General features: G+C 43.6%; 1 protein-coding gene across 2 annotated transcripts in view; it reads left to right on the forward strand.

The window, feature by feature from the left end:
* The first annotated feature begins 10,282 nt into the window (after positions 1 to 10,282).
* Positions 10,283 to 14,883, forward strand: part of SPOP (speckle type BTB/POZ protein) — a 76,512-nt gene continuing 71,911 nt past the window's right edge. For both annotated transcript variants that reach the window (XM_080923540.1, XM_080923541.1), the window contains exon 1: positions 10,283 to 10,552. The gene's annotated coding sequence lies outside the window, so the exon portion shown is untranslated. The remainder of the gene's footprint in view (positions 10,553 to 14,883) is intronic.

The following is a 14,883-nucleotide window of genomic DNA, read 5'->3' on the forward strand; positions in this document are numbered from 1 at the left end:
CAGGAAGAAGTAGTTTAGGGGTATGAACAGCAGACAGACAGTGTCCTGAGGCATGCTGGGTAAAGGGCCTTAACAATCACCAGAAAATCAAATGTTTTTATTCTCTCCTCTCTCTCTCTCTCTCTCTCTCTCTCTCTCTCTCTCTCTCTCTGTGTGTGTGTGTGTGTGTGTGTGTGTGTGTGTATGTGTAAGGGAGCATGCCACACCACATATTTGCATGCTATGGCATGCATGTAGAGGCCAGAGACTAACTTGTGGGTTGTTGACTTGTTCCTTTCATCACGTGGGACCCAGGTCATTAGGCCTGGCAGCAAGCACTTTTACCCACTGACCCATCTTGCTGGCCCATCAGCAAAACATTAAGATGGGCAGCAGTGGTGAGTGAGGGCCAGGAAAGGTGTCATGGGAGGGTAATGTGTACAGAAGGGTGGAACTTGTTCTATCCCTAGGAATGGAAGCAGGTTTGTGTATGGCTGGAAACTCCATTGCTAAGGGAAGGAGGAGCCTGGAGACAAAGCATAGGAGGTCACAAGGGCACAGGTCATCTGGCAAAGAGCCTTTTTTCTTTATGAAAGAGTCTGGACTTTATTTCCCTGAGGGTAGAGTGGCGCCATTGAAGGGTTTTATGCAAACAAGTGATCAGATTAGACTGGTATTTCAGAGGGTTCACTCTGGCTGGAGGGAGAATGGAGAAAGAGAGGCTGCGTGGCCTGGGATCGGAACGACCAGGGATGTGTCAGCAGAGATGGAAGGAAGTGGGCGGGACTGAGGGATGAGTAAAGGATGATACACAGCACGTGGCCTGGGGGAGCTGAGCCTGCTTCCCAGTTCCTAGGCTCACAGGTTCCAGATCTGCTGTTGTTAGGTGTTTCCAGCTCACCAAGGAGGTATCTGGATACAGCTACAGTTGGGGAGAAGGGCCTGGCTCCAGGCGGACTGGGAATATTCTTTAGCAGATGGATGGCAGTGGAGCCGTGAGAGAATGAGCCCAGGCACATGAGGACACTGTGACAGGAGGAAGTGAACAGATCCAAGGAAAGCCAGCATTCAGAGATAGCTATAGAAACGAGTCTGCTGTGTCAGAAGAGGAGTCGGAGGGGGAAGCAGGAATAGGGGTCTTCAGGGGATGGCCTTTCTCGCTTGCCAGTAACAGTGCTTAACTTCTCTTTAGAAAGCCATCAGGAGCACTGACGGCTTTACCAGGGTCCTGAGTTCAATTCCCAGCAACCATATGGTGGCTCCCAACCGTCTGTAGTGGGATCCGGTGGTCTGGAGACAGTAATAGTGTACTCACATACATGCAATAAGTAAACATTAAAATAGAACATTTCCTTTAGCTTCACTCCTCCCTGTCCTCTTGCCTGTGGTTTGCCTCCCAAGGCCTGGCTCTGTCCAACTCTCCAACCCCATCTCACGCTACCCTTCCACTGGGTCTGTGCCCTTTATTCATACCTGTGGGTGTGTGCGCGCATGCACACACACACACACACACACACACACACACACACACACACACACACACACACACATCCTCCCTGGCCTCCATCTCTAGGCTTGCCCTCCTTATTGGTCTTCTCTATTACCCCATTGCTTATCAGTTTTCCACTTAGGTCTCTGTCCTAGTTTGCTTTCTAGCTCTGTAATAAAATGCTGACCAAAAGCAGATCAGGAAGGAAAGGTTTATTTCATATTCTGGCTTTCAGTTCATTAAAGCCCTTCCACAATCCCCCTGAATATAGCATGGTCAGGTCTGTCATAGAAATATCCCACAATCCAGTAATTTGTTTTAGTTATGTTTTTTATTTGTGTGTTTGGGTTTTGTTGTTGTTTTTCTGTGATAAAAACACCATGATGCTGGGCAGTGGTGGCTCACACCCTTAATCTCAGTACTTGGGAGGCAGAGGCAGCTGGGTCTCTATGAGTTGGAGGTCAGCCTGGTCTACAGAGCAAGTTCTAGGACAGCCAGGGCTACACAGAAAAACCCTATCTTAAACAAAGCAAGACAAACAAAACACCGCCACGACCAAAGTCAACTTGGGAAGGAAGGGGTTTACTGCAGTTTGTAACTTACATTCCTTCGTGATGGGAAGGCAGGGCAGGAACTCAAGGCCGGAACCTGGAGGCAGGAACCGAAGCACAGCCTATGGAGCAGCAAGCATGCTTACCTGCTCGCTCTTCTTCACTCAGTTGTTTTCTTATACCACCCGGGACCATCTTCCCAAAGGTGGCACCAAATCCAAAGCTCTGGGCCCTCCCACAACCATCATTAATTAAGAAAATGCATGACAGGCTTGCCCACAGTCCAATTGGATGGAGGCATTTTCTCAATTGAGGTTCCTCTTCCCAAATAACTCTACCTTGTGTCAAGTTGACAAAACAAACAAAGCAAACAAACAAACAAAAAAACTAGCCAAGACAGCCGTCGACATACACTCAAGTCTTCTCCAACCTTCCAGATGAAGTTATGGTCACCATTTGTTCTTCCAGGAAATATATGCTAAGCACTTTCTAGTCATGGTCAGCATTGGGCTACATCCCAGGACTTCATGGCCAGCGGAACTGACACGTCCCCAGAGAGACTACAATCTTAGCAGGGAAAGATTCATTAGCAAATGATTACACAGGAACACTTATAAATTATTGTTCATGTTAAGGAGAAAATAAAACCAGAAAACTCCGATGGAGACAAACAGAAGACTTGTATTTTGGAGCTCAGCTAAGCGACCAGAGAAGAGTCTCTGAGGATGTCAAGATTTAAGCTGAGACATGGAAGGGGAAGCAGAATCAGCTCTGGTAAAAGCAAGGGAAAAAGGAGTGTTTCAGGCAGGAGGAATAGGAAGTTCAAAGAGCTCAGTACTCAGAAGATAGATGGGGGGGAGGGGCAAGTGGAGCAAGACCCAGAAACAAAGCTGCCTCGTGGGATCGAACATGAGTTTAAGCTTCTGCAGCTGCCAGTACGATGTGGCTGCCATTCCAAGGTTTGTTTTGCCTTAAGATTTATTTCTTTTTGTTTTTTAAAGGTTTACTCATTTATTTTATGTATACGAGTACACCATAGCTGTCTTCAGACACACCAGAAGAGGGCATCAGATCCCATTACAGATGGTGGTGAGCCACCATGTTGGAAATTGTACTCAGGACCTTTGGAAGAGCTGTCCGTGCTCTTAACCGCTGAGCCATCTCTCCAGCCCAATTTATATGTTTTGATTTTATGTGTACATGTGAATACCTGCATGTGTGCAGTGCTCAGTACCCGGGGAAGCCAGAAGAGGCACTGGGTACCCTGAAACTGGAATTGTATGTGTTTGTGGACCATCTTGTCAGTTTGAAGATCCAAACAAACCTAGTCCTTTGCAAGACCAGGAAGTGCTCTTAAGAGCTGAGCTATTTCTTCAGTACCTTATCTGCTGTTTCTTTGTTTTGCTTTGTTTTTGAGACAGTCTCCTGTGGCTGGCGTCAACCTTGATTTGTGGTTGAGTACAATCTTGTACTCCTGATTTCCTGCTTCCTTCTCCTCCGTGCTAGAATTACAGGCATGCCCTACCAGTCCTGGCCCATTCAAAGCTTTTAATTAGGACTTAAATTGACTTTAGGTTGCCCTAGTTACTAAGGGAAAATGGACTAAGGGACCCTTAGAAGATTAGGAAGATCACTCTCCATGGTGGTAACACAACTTTATTTTTTAAAGATTTATTTATTTATGTATATAAGTACACTGTAGCTGTCTTCAGACACACCACAAGAGAGCATTAGATCCCATCACAGATGGTTATGAGCCACCATGTGGTTGCTGAGAATTGAACTCAGGACCTCTGGAAGAGAGATCAGTGCTCTTAATTGCTGAGCCATCTCTCCAGCCAGGTAACACAACTTTGATATCAGCTTTGGGAAATCATACCTCCCCAAGGTCTACATATGGTCTACATAGTGATTGCTAGGCTAGCTAAAGCTACAGTGTCTCAAATTTAAAAACACAAATAAAAAGATGAAGATCAGTTAGGACTTCCTAGACCCAACCAAATGAGGAGCTTAGCTAGAACTGGAGTAAGATAGTGACAAGTTGTGGTTCCAAAGCTATTTGAAACTGGGCTTTACGGGAGTTCCCAAAAGATTTGATGTGAGGTGCTGGGAGATGAAGAATAAGAGACTGTCAGTGCCTAACATCTGCTCTAAAGGAGGAGAGAGAGGTGTGGCTTATGTTACCCCAGCTGGTCCTGTCTTTCTGTGAAGTCCCTGGCAAATTGTCAGAAGCCCAGAGCTTGAGAAACAAGCACCAACTGAACATGGCAATCTCTGGGGCCCCTTCTGGTTACAACCTAGTTTTGTTTTGGACTGAAAATTGGAACAGTCTTGTGATTTCTTTGGACTCATCCTGTAGCACCTGACGGAGTTCTATGCCTGAGGAGCATTCAGCAATCGCTGCTTGACTTTTCATGTGGGCACCAAACTTCTGTAATTGAATTTTAGATTAAATTCTTAAAAAAAAAAAAAAAAAAAAAAAAAGTCCACACAGGGTAAACTTTCATTTAAAATCAATTCGCCTTGAGAAAGTAGAGCCATGGTGAGGGCTAATCTAAACTTATGAAATTCAAAGTCATTCCTACAGAAGCGGAAACCTTTTGTTTCTCTTAATTATCTGCATCTGCGTTTGGGTAAATGTCATTTTAGAGCAGACGTTCAGCAGGTGCATCAATCACATTCAAAACAGCAAAGAAAGAAAACGGCCAGGTGTGGCAGGGCAAACCTTTAACCCCAGCATTCAAGAGGTAGAGGCAGGCAGTTCTCCCTTGAGTTTGAGGCAGGTCTGGTCTTCCTGGCTAGCTCTAGGCAGCCAGGGCCACATAGTGAAATCCTGTCTCAAACAAACAAACAAAAAAATAAAGTAACGACCTCTTCCAGTATACACTGATAATAAATGGTAATGGGGTATACAACCTGGATAAAATCTACTTTTTACTATATCTTCCCCATCTCCGATTTATTTTGTTTATTTGAGATAGGGTCTCAGTATAAAATCCTGGTTGGCTCGAAAGTCACTTGTATTGACCAGTCTGATTTCAAACTCACAGAAATCTGCCTGCCTCTGCCTCCTGCCTTTAGTATATTCTTTGTTTAAAACAAACGTTAATGCTTCTAAAATTTCTTTTGAAGTTATGAGTTCTGATAAATTTTAGAATATTTATTTATTTATTTATTATTGGTTTATTTGAAACAAGAGTCTCACTCTGTAGCCCAGGATGGCTTAGAACTCACGATGTAGACCAGGCAGGTCTGGAACTCATGGGAGATCCTTCTGCCTCAACCTCCCAAGCGCTGGGATTACAGGCTTGAGCTGCTACATCTGGCTTTACAGCAGTCTTGAAAGTTAATGACATGCAGATGGAGTTGTGTGGCTGGTGCAGCCAAAATCTGGGATTCAACCCTGCAGTCCCCTGTCCTTTGACTGCGGCTTTTTTGCCTGGCGCTCCACCTTTCATGTCTCATGTTTCCCAGCTATTTTCTCAGGTTAAAAATTCAGAACTTCAATATCTATAAGCTTATTGAAATCAAATACTCAAGTAAGTACATCATTCCCAGCCTTTTGTTTTATTAAAGAGGGAAGTAAGATGACAGAATACCTTTTATATGCCAAGAGCTTTTGAACAAACACATTGTTCAATGCTTTGTATTATCCCGTGGTGCACGGTCCCTTTCACCAAGGAGATGGGGAAGGCACTGCCCTGCTTCCTGTGAGACCCCTGCAAGGGACATCATCTAGGAACAGGAGTGCGTGCAATCTGCCTCACATGCCAAAGCAGGGAGGCCTCTCCTCATTGCTTTCTTTGCAGATTTGACCTAAGGGTTGCTCATGTGGGTGCAGCCTCCTGGGGGTTTGAGGTTTGCAATATAAAGCACACACACAAAAAAGGGGGAAAGATTAGGTATCCTTTGTAGGTTGATGTCCCTGATGTAGTAGCAGTGTCCTGAGGCTGGACCTCGTCACCACACTGGCTGAGGATGGTTCTTTTCACACCAGCCATTGGTTTCCAGCTGAATTTCCAAATCAGCCTCTTGAGGCCCTGTCAGTATTTCTTTAGGAAATTTCAGTTCCGGTGGATAGAACCAGAGCTGGCACAGTCCCTGCAACCAAGTGCTCTTGTTGAAATGTAAAGAAACTGGATCCAAGGTCAGAGAGTTGGTTCAACTGTCAGTGGGTGGTGTTCTGGCTGAGCCGGCTGTGCTGTCTTGTTTCCTTGATTCTGTGCTGCCTGGAGAATTCTACAACAGGGCACCGCCTAGGTGCAGGGTTAAGCAGGGTACACAGATGTGAGTGAAGAACATTTACCCTAAATCTGTGCTCAATGACACGTGCATAAATAAGCAAGTCTACTTGTGCCAGGGATGATATCCTCATCATCTACTAAGTTAGAGAACAGTTAGTCTTGGAAGGCTTATCTATATTTATACCTTAGAAAATGTTAGTGCTGGGTTTGAACCTGGGTCTGCAGAAAAGAAACATGCACATTCATTAAGCCACAGCTTCACCATGGAAATTTTTTTTTTCAAAAATTTATTTATTTATTTAATGTCTATGATTGCACTGTAGCTGTCTTTAGACAGCACCAGAAGAGAACATCGGATCCCATTACAGATGGTTGTGAGCCACCATGTGGGAATCGAACTCAGAACCTCTGAAAGAGCAGCCAGTGCACTTAACTGTTGAGCCATCTCTTCAGTCCCTTCACCTTGGAATTTAATCAATCAATTAACATGTTCCCATTGTCAGTTTAGCCTCATCACTGCTACTTTTCTCTTTCTTTGTTTTTTTTTTTCTTGTTTGTGATCTTACATTTACATCCTTGAATGTGTTACCTGTCTTTTTCTTTAGGCTGGACAGTGTCAGCACACAGGACTGTATTTCCTACTGGTCTTCCTGTCTATCCATCTCTACAAAGGCATCTCTACAAAAATTCCAACATGGCAGAAATTGGGCTTGGGCAGGGGATGGGTGGGTGGGATACAAAGCTACCATTGAACCAGCAGAAGAACAATACAAAGGCAAGAGACTTACGTCCTTTAAGTGCTTCCATCTAAAGTTCACATTTCTCTTCAGGCTGGCCTGCCTCTACCTCCCCTATGGTTCAAGGAAAAAAAAAATCTGCTTTTGCGTATTGAACTGTTCAAGATCTATGTTGGCAAAATAAATAAATACCAGACATCTCAGGGTCTTTGGGGACAGATCCCTTGCCCAGACCTGGCACATGACAGCCAGTGAACATTTTGTCGTTTGTGTTTTGGATTAAGAAAATGAGTTCTGCATGTTTCCTACCCTCACAAGGAGCACCGAATTGAATTGGTGCCATTGTAAGCTTGATTGTTGTTGCATAGATAAAAGCCTCATTAAGTCCCTCATGAGGAGAGAAAAAATTTTATTTTGAGGAAAGAGGAGCAACAAGGGCTTCTTTGCTTGTTGTGGTTACAACAACAAAACATTAAATGGGGAAAATAATTAAATAACTGAACTTTTTTTTCTTTACCCAAACCTTGTCAAGAGGCTGGGTGAGTTTTTAATTAGTGCTGCATTTTCAATAAATCCAGATCAGTACGTGGTACCGATTCTTTCCTGGATAAGGGAAAGATAATAATGAGAATCTTATTTTTCAGTCCCACACTAAAGGGATGCCTGGTATATTTAATCATGCTGTAGAAATCCTGGCAGCCTTCTCTGAGCCTGGCCTCTGCTCTAATTACATTTCTAGATTTTAGTAAATTGAAAGGGAAAATGTAGGAACAAAATAATTAAAACCGAAGAGGAAGTGCATATTAAAAAGGAGAAGCTGTTTAAAATTCTTACACGTAGTGCTTCCAAGGACATCCACAATCGCTTAATCAGCTCCACACCAAATCAAAGCCCTTTGTGCAGGGGCTGGAAGGATCATCTCTCAGGTGGGCGGTGTGGTCTTCATGGTAAAATGGGAGCCTCATTGCACAGAGCTACAGATGGTGATAGGACCTCTGATGGCCCTTCAGCTCACTGGGGATCCAGACCGGGGACTGGACAAGCTGCTAGCACGTATTCCATACCCAGAGGAGCCCTCTCCCATAGCCTGAACAGAGTCTGGCTAAACTGTAAGGATTAGTCTCAATTGTAAGGAAACTGAAACAGATGTCCATTCCCCATAACCACGTCTTACTGCACCTCTTCCCCACGATCCCTTCCCAAGCAGCTAGCTTTTTCTTTCTCTCTAAGCTTTTCTGTGAAATCCTAAGTCAAGAGAATAGGTAACCAAACAGCCTCAGTGTTACCAAGAGCTAGTGACTTGTAGCTGGTTACTGGGTTTCCTATGGGACATTTTGAGTTTTTACATAGAGCAAACACCTCTCTGGCTTCTGCTCAAGAGAGGAGGGTTTTTTGATAGTGATGGTAAATGAAATCTAATTGAAAAGTTTCAAGAGTCTGTCTCAGGTGACAAGAGCTCTTTCTGCTTTAGAGCCAAGCACACTGACCATATCATTAGACAATCTAGGCTGTCCAATTCTTAAACAAACCATTTTGGTTGGGCATAGTGGAGCAAACTTGCAATCCTAACACTCAGAAGGTAGAGGCGGAGGGATCAGGAGCTCAAAGCTAGCCTCTGTTACATAGTGAGTCTGGGGTCAGCCTGGACTATGTGAGATCATCTCAAACCCCAACATCAAAAAAAAAAAAAAAAAAAAAAAAAAAAAAAAAAAACCAAAGCAGAAAACAAACAGCAAGAGTAATTTATTTTATCTGGAATACAGGTTGTATAATCCCTGGGGACTTGGAGTGTTTTGCCCCCAGGATTCCTAGGACATTTAACATGGGGTTACAGGGTCTGCTTCTGTACTTGAAAGTAGAAAGCCGCTTGGCACTGTCAGGGGTTCTTTCCAAACCCAGTGGCTTGGTTCATGGGCTGCCAACCTTCCCTGCTGAACAGGCTCACCAGCCACTTGGTGCCAAGAAGCATGTGGGAAGAGACAGGAGCAATCTCCTGGAGACTGTCCCACAGGCTTGGAAAGCAGTAGGGCTCCAGGAAGCTACTCTCAAACAGGCTGCAATCTTGTTACCTCATGACCTATAGGGTCATTGGGTTGATCTCTTGTGTCCAGAGCTAGGTGTGTGCCTGATTTGTGTATGCAGGAGGCAGTCTGCTTCTGATTTTGAGAGCTTGATTCAGTAATAAAATATTTTAAGTTTAAGGTAATCAAAGAATGAAACAACAAATATCTCTTTGCTGACAACATTACTTCAACACAAAGATGACGGTTTTCTTCCAGGGCCAAGATGCTCTGAGACAATTCTACCCAACTTAAGAATCACTATTGGTCCATGGGAGTTAAGACATGAGACAGACTGGGACCCAGATGGCTTAGCCAAGAAATTGTCACAGAATCATCGTCTTCTCCCTTCACACACACACACACACACACACACACACACACACACACGCCTGCCACTTTAATCTTTCCCAGAAGAATGGTTCTTTGGTTATCGTTTTCAAATGCTAATTTATTTATTTAGTTTTTGAAACATGGTGTCACCTTGTAATTCTGGCCGAGTTTGAACTCATTAGGTAGATGAAGCTGGCCTTAAATTCACAGAGCTCCTCCTGCCTCTGCCTCCTGAGTTCTGGGGTTAAAGGTGTGCTTCACAGTACATTAGCGAAGTACTTTATAAATGTTAGTATTTGCAGGCTAGGCTTATTGGACATAGATCTCTATGAATTTAAGGTCGGCCTGTCAACAAAGAGAGTGCCAGGTCAGTCAATCCTACAGAGACCCTATTTCAAACAAAACAAAACAAAACAAAACACATGTAAAAAGTTCTTTAACAAGTCTTTTATCTGAGAGTTGGCTAAAAAAGAAAGTAAGAGCAAAGTCATCTGTAATCTACAAACTGCACATCTAGGTTTCAGTTGTGAAATGCCTGTTGCAGCTCCACCCACCCGGTCGGTCCCTGTCTCTCAGCTTCCTTCCTCCATTCTGGCCTCGCACCTCAGCCAGAACTTCTGCGCGCTGCACGCGACCCCCTCTGAGTTCCCGCCTCTTTCCACTCCGGCCCCGCCTTCCGCTCAAATCCCCGGGCTCTGGTACCGCCTCGCGACGCTTGCGCACTAGGAAAGGTAGGCGGAGTCTTAAAGAAGGAGGAGCTGGAGAGTCTTGAGCGGGGCGGGGTGGGGCGGGGTCGGACGGGGCGGGGCGGGGTGGGGCGGGGCGGGAAGCCGGGGGAGGAGGCCGCGCGGGGTGGGGCCCGGCGGGTACGCGCTCGCTGCGTCGACGTGCTGACGACAGGACGCCCAGGCCGGTGTGTGTCGGTGTGTATGTGTGTGTGTGTGTGTGTGTGTGTGTGTGTGTGGTGTGTATGTGTGTGTGTGTGAGTGAGTGTGTGGTGTGTGTGTGTGTATGTGTGTGTGTGTGTGAGTGTTTGTATGTGTGTGCGCGCTCCAAGAGTGTATTTGTGTATCGGCGGTCCCGCAGGTCCCGGATGTTGCGGGCAGTATGAGGCGAGCGCAGGGGGACAGGGACCAGCAGCTGTCGCCGCCGTTCTCAGGTGAGTGTGTGTATGTGTGTGTGTGTGTGTGTGTGTGTGTGTGTGTGTGTGAAGAGTCGAAGAAGGGGGGCTGGCCTGTTGGGTTGCGGGGGTTTTCCTTGAGAAGTGACTAAACCCCCCAACACTACACTTTCCCTAATGTATTTGTTATTCTCTGCCCCATTTCCTATGTTGGTTTCATGGCCTGAGGAAGCCAGAGTCTAGTCAGCTGTCCGTTCTTCCTACCTCAAGCATTCTAAAAACACAAACGCGCCCCCTGCCTCCTGCCTCCCTCACCATCATATCCCCAACCCCATCCCCCTTGCCAAATAGTGAGCTGTCGCCTGCGGCGAGATGGAAAACTGCGCATGCTCGAATGCGAAGGAGCTCCGGGTGCCTGGTCGCTGCCTCAGGACGCATGCGCATTGCTGTTTTGCAGGGACCTGCGGGATAAAGAGCCCCTTGACCACGAGCCCGCCTTCTTCACTAAACTTGCCACCCAATAGTGAGCTTGTCGCTCCGATCCGAGAGGGAGAATTTAAATTATGCCAGGGATTTAAGGACAAAGCACTATTTGCATCTGGTGTTGCCCTAGAGACTCCCAGGCTACCAACGCCTCCTAGAGCCAACGTGTCCCACGCTGACCCCTCTTTTGAAACTTAACTGCAACTTCTAGTTCTAGAGTTACTTCCCTTTCCACCACTCCCGTCGTCATGCTGAAACCTTACTACAAACTTCCCCTAAGTTTAGGAGTAAGTCCAACTTGTTTTTTTCTGGCAGGGGTTTTTGATAGTCTTATTTAAAAGGATTTATTAAAAGGTTCATTAAAAAAAACTAAGGTGGGATTTTTTTTTTTTAAGTAAAATTCTGAGTTGCCTTTACAGAGTAGATAAGGAAGGATACGTTGCCACACACAGTTTAAGGCTTGAGGTAACAACAAAACAGAAATTAACACATCAGTAGCTTCATTTCAGCCCTTTTACATTGTATGACCTATTTGGTTCTTTGCATGTGTGTGTGTAAGTGTGTGTGTGTATAAGTTTTTCCATAGTGTTCAGTTTATAAGATTTAGTTGTATAGTTGTACCTTATGTGACCTTATGAAAACAGGAAATCAGAAACAACTGAACAACTTATACAAAAGTATTATTTTCAGATAATTTGAGCAATAATTCTTCCATATTGGCAAGTTCCAAAAAATCAAAATGAGGAACTTTACAATGAGGTCCAGTGACTTAGGACCCAGGGTTTTAGCTGACTATAATACTTGGATCTTTAGTTTGCTGCTGTGCGGTACCTATTAGAAACTTTGTCTTAGCTCTACCATGGAGGGGAAAAAGGTTTTTTATTTCTTTGTTTTTGACACAGTCAAGTTCTTGTGTAGCCATGGCTGGCCAGGAATTCCCTATGAAGACTAAGCTGGTTTCTAGACTGATTGTAGAGATCTGTCTGCTTACTTCTGACTGCTGAGTGCTAGGTATACCAGCATGTTTGGTCCCAGAGACAAACACTTTCTACTAGCAAAAAGTTTGTTGAATTGTATTAAAATGAATAGCCAAATTGTTGTTGGGTGGAGAGGATGGAAAAGGGAAGGGCATTTTCTGTTTTTCAGTTGTCTGGCTAACCTCATGCCTCAGACTCTTGGGAGTGGGACATGAATCAGCCTTGTTTTGAAATTCCCTTTCCTTTGTGTTCTTTCTTTGGTATTCTCACAAGACAAGACATATTTTGGTTGGCATTTTAACTCTAGAACCTTTATGTTGTTGGGCTTTAAATCATATATACACTGTTCTCTTCCTCTTAACACTGGGCTTTATGTGGTTCAGCTGTCTATTGTGCTGTTTCCAGTTACCATGTTGCACTTGGAGTCAAGAGATGACACAGAAGCAGCACAGGGGTTGGGGGAGCATATATGTCATCCTTTTTGGGAAAGTGCTGGATACTCAGTCCCCTGCCCCCATCCCCAGTAGCATAAGTTACTGTGTCAACTCCACATTTAGAATAAGGGAACTTGGCGTTCTTTTGGTATTTTGGTGACTATCCCTCTTAAAAGAGTTATTATAGTAGCTAGTATGGTAGTTGAAAATGCTTTATGTGGTCTACCTCCTCGCCTGGATCATGCTCTTGTAAAATCTAGAAGTGAAGCTAATGAGGTAATCCCTGTCTTTCTTCATCTAGGATGCTTTGTTCTTATCTGGAAACATTTTATCTCTGAACTCATTGAAGCCTTATTTAAGTTTTTCATGATACAAAAGCATGAGATACTTTTAGGATTAAGTTGTTAATTCATATTGGTGCAGAATTTTGTTTAAAAATAAAAGGTAATACAGATGTCAAAAACAATCCAAAAGATCCACGGTGAGAATGAAAAGCCCTCCATGGTTCTCCTCCTGTCCGTCAATCAGGTCACCCTTCTCAAAGGCTGCATCTCCTTCCAGCGTCTGCACAGCACAAATACATACAGATTCGTTGGTGTCTGTTTTTCACCCAATTTATCCTGCTGATCATTTCATATAGTATGTGTAGTAGCTCCTTTTTAAAAAGTGACGAGTGTTGTACTGTATATGATATGCCATCATTCAACTAGTTCTTAGTAAGCATTAGGTTTTCAGTGCCACAATTCATTTTTTAAATGTGTACTGGTGTCTATTGGATTAGATTTTTTTGTGAATGCACCAGATCAATGGGTGTATGCATTTTTAATGTTGGCAGTATTGATGAATTGTTTTCCACAGAGGTATATGAATTTATATTATTGCCAACAGCTCATCTGTGTGTTTCCTAATCTACACTCTCATAAGTTAAAAATCTTAGGCAGTATTTTCTCTTTTCTGTTAAGCTCTTATGTAGTTTCATAAATTTCATTCCACGGAGGAGTTGTGGACAAACTCTGCTACTGTTTTGTACTTCAAGAATATTAGAGGATATTCTTCCATGAGTGATGCCATAGGAACAGAGTTATCCGCATGGGTAACAACAAACCCACGGCAGTTCTTGGAAGGCATATGAGACCTGAATTCCAGTTTCCCCATCTTCACTCTCAGTTCTAGTGTTTTTGTGTGGAACTCCAAAAGCTTATGTGATGTTTTGCGATATCATTTTGGTAGCTATGAGCAAAGGCCAGTGAGCTGCTTTTTGTTGAGTTGAAAAGGTTATTCAGTGGCTAAGGTACTTTACTAAGTGTCTATTTTCTCTACCAGAATGTTGGCCTTAACAGTCTTCTGACTACAGAATACCTTATTATGAGCTGTAAAGAAAGAGAAAAGGCTGGGCATGGTGGAGCACACCTTTAATCCCAGTGCTCAAGAGGCAGAAGCAGGTGGATCAATGTTGGTTTAAGGCCAGCCAGAACTTCATAGTGAGACCCCTACCTCTCTCAGCTCCAGCCCCCCAAAAAAGGATGAATGAATGAACGAAAATGTGTCTGTACCTGAAGGAGATTGTGATCTTACAAGATACACTGACTATATAAAATAAGGGTCAGAAAATAAAATGTTAATAATAACTATGCTTGTGTTCTACTCTGAGAAGACCTTAGAGGAGTGATGAAGGGCTGGAAGAGAGTCTGTTTGGGAGGGCTTTCTAGAGGAAGTGTATGCTGAGGTGTGTGTTGTTTTTCTTCAACTATTGAAAGTTTAAACATACAGAAAAGTAGAAAGGTACGGTTATTTACCTTCTGTCTACCACTTTCATTGTTCATACTTGCCGTATTATGAAATATATGCATGCTATATATGTTAAGATGTATAATATTTAAACTTTTGTTTCAGATATATTTTACTCTTTAGATGAAATACATTGTTTTACACAGTTGTTCTTGTAGTATTTGTTGCAAGGCAGCTTGAATAATTTTAAATTTTATTTTATATTTGAGACAAGATCTCACTATGTAGTCCTAACTGGCCTAGAGTTCACTATGTATGTAGACCACGCTGGCCTCAAATTCTAGAGAGCCACCTGCCTCTGCCCCTCAAGTCCTGAAATCAAAGGAGAGCACCACTGTACCTGTCATCGTTTGTAATATTTTTTTCCTCTTCAAACTTGTCTCTTTAGTTTCAGAACTGTTTGAAGCTACTCAGGATTAGTGGCTTTGCTTTTTGAAGAGACCAGGCCATTTGTGTTCCAATATACATCATCTCTTAGAATTTTCTGTTTGTTTTCTTGGTTTCAATAATTTGTTCTTTTATCAGTATAAGATGATATTGAGACCTAAAGACTTGGTTGTAAAACAGTGTTAGGAGAAACAGCACCAGAGCTTCTGTTAATGATATGTGGTTTAGTTGTATGTTTTAAGGTGATGAAACTCAAACTTTTCAGTGAAATTTTCTCCTATAATTAGCAGTAGTATTTAGA

Source organism: Micromys minutus (genome assembly GCF_963924665.1).
Source record: "Micromys minutus genome assembly, chromosome: 10".
In the NCBI taxonomy this organism is placed as follows: Eukaryota; Metazoa; Chordata; class Mammalia; order Rodentia; family Muridae; genus Micromys; species Micromys minutus.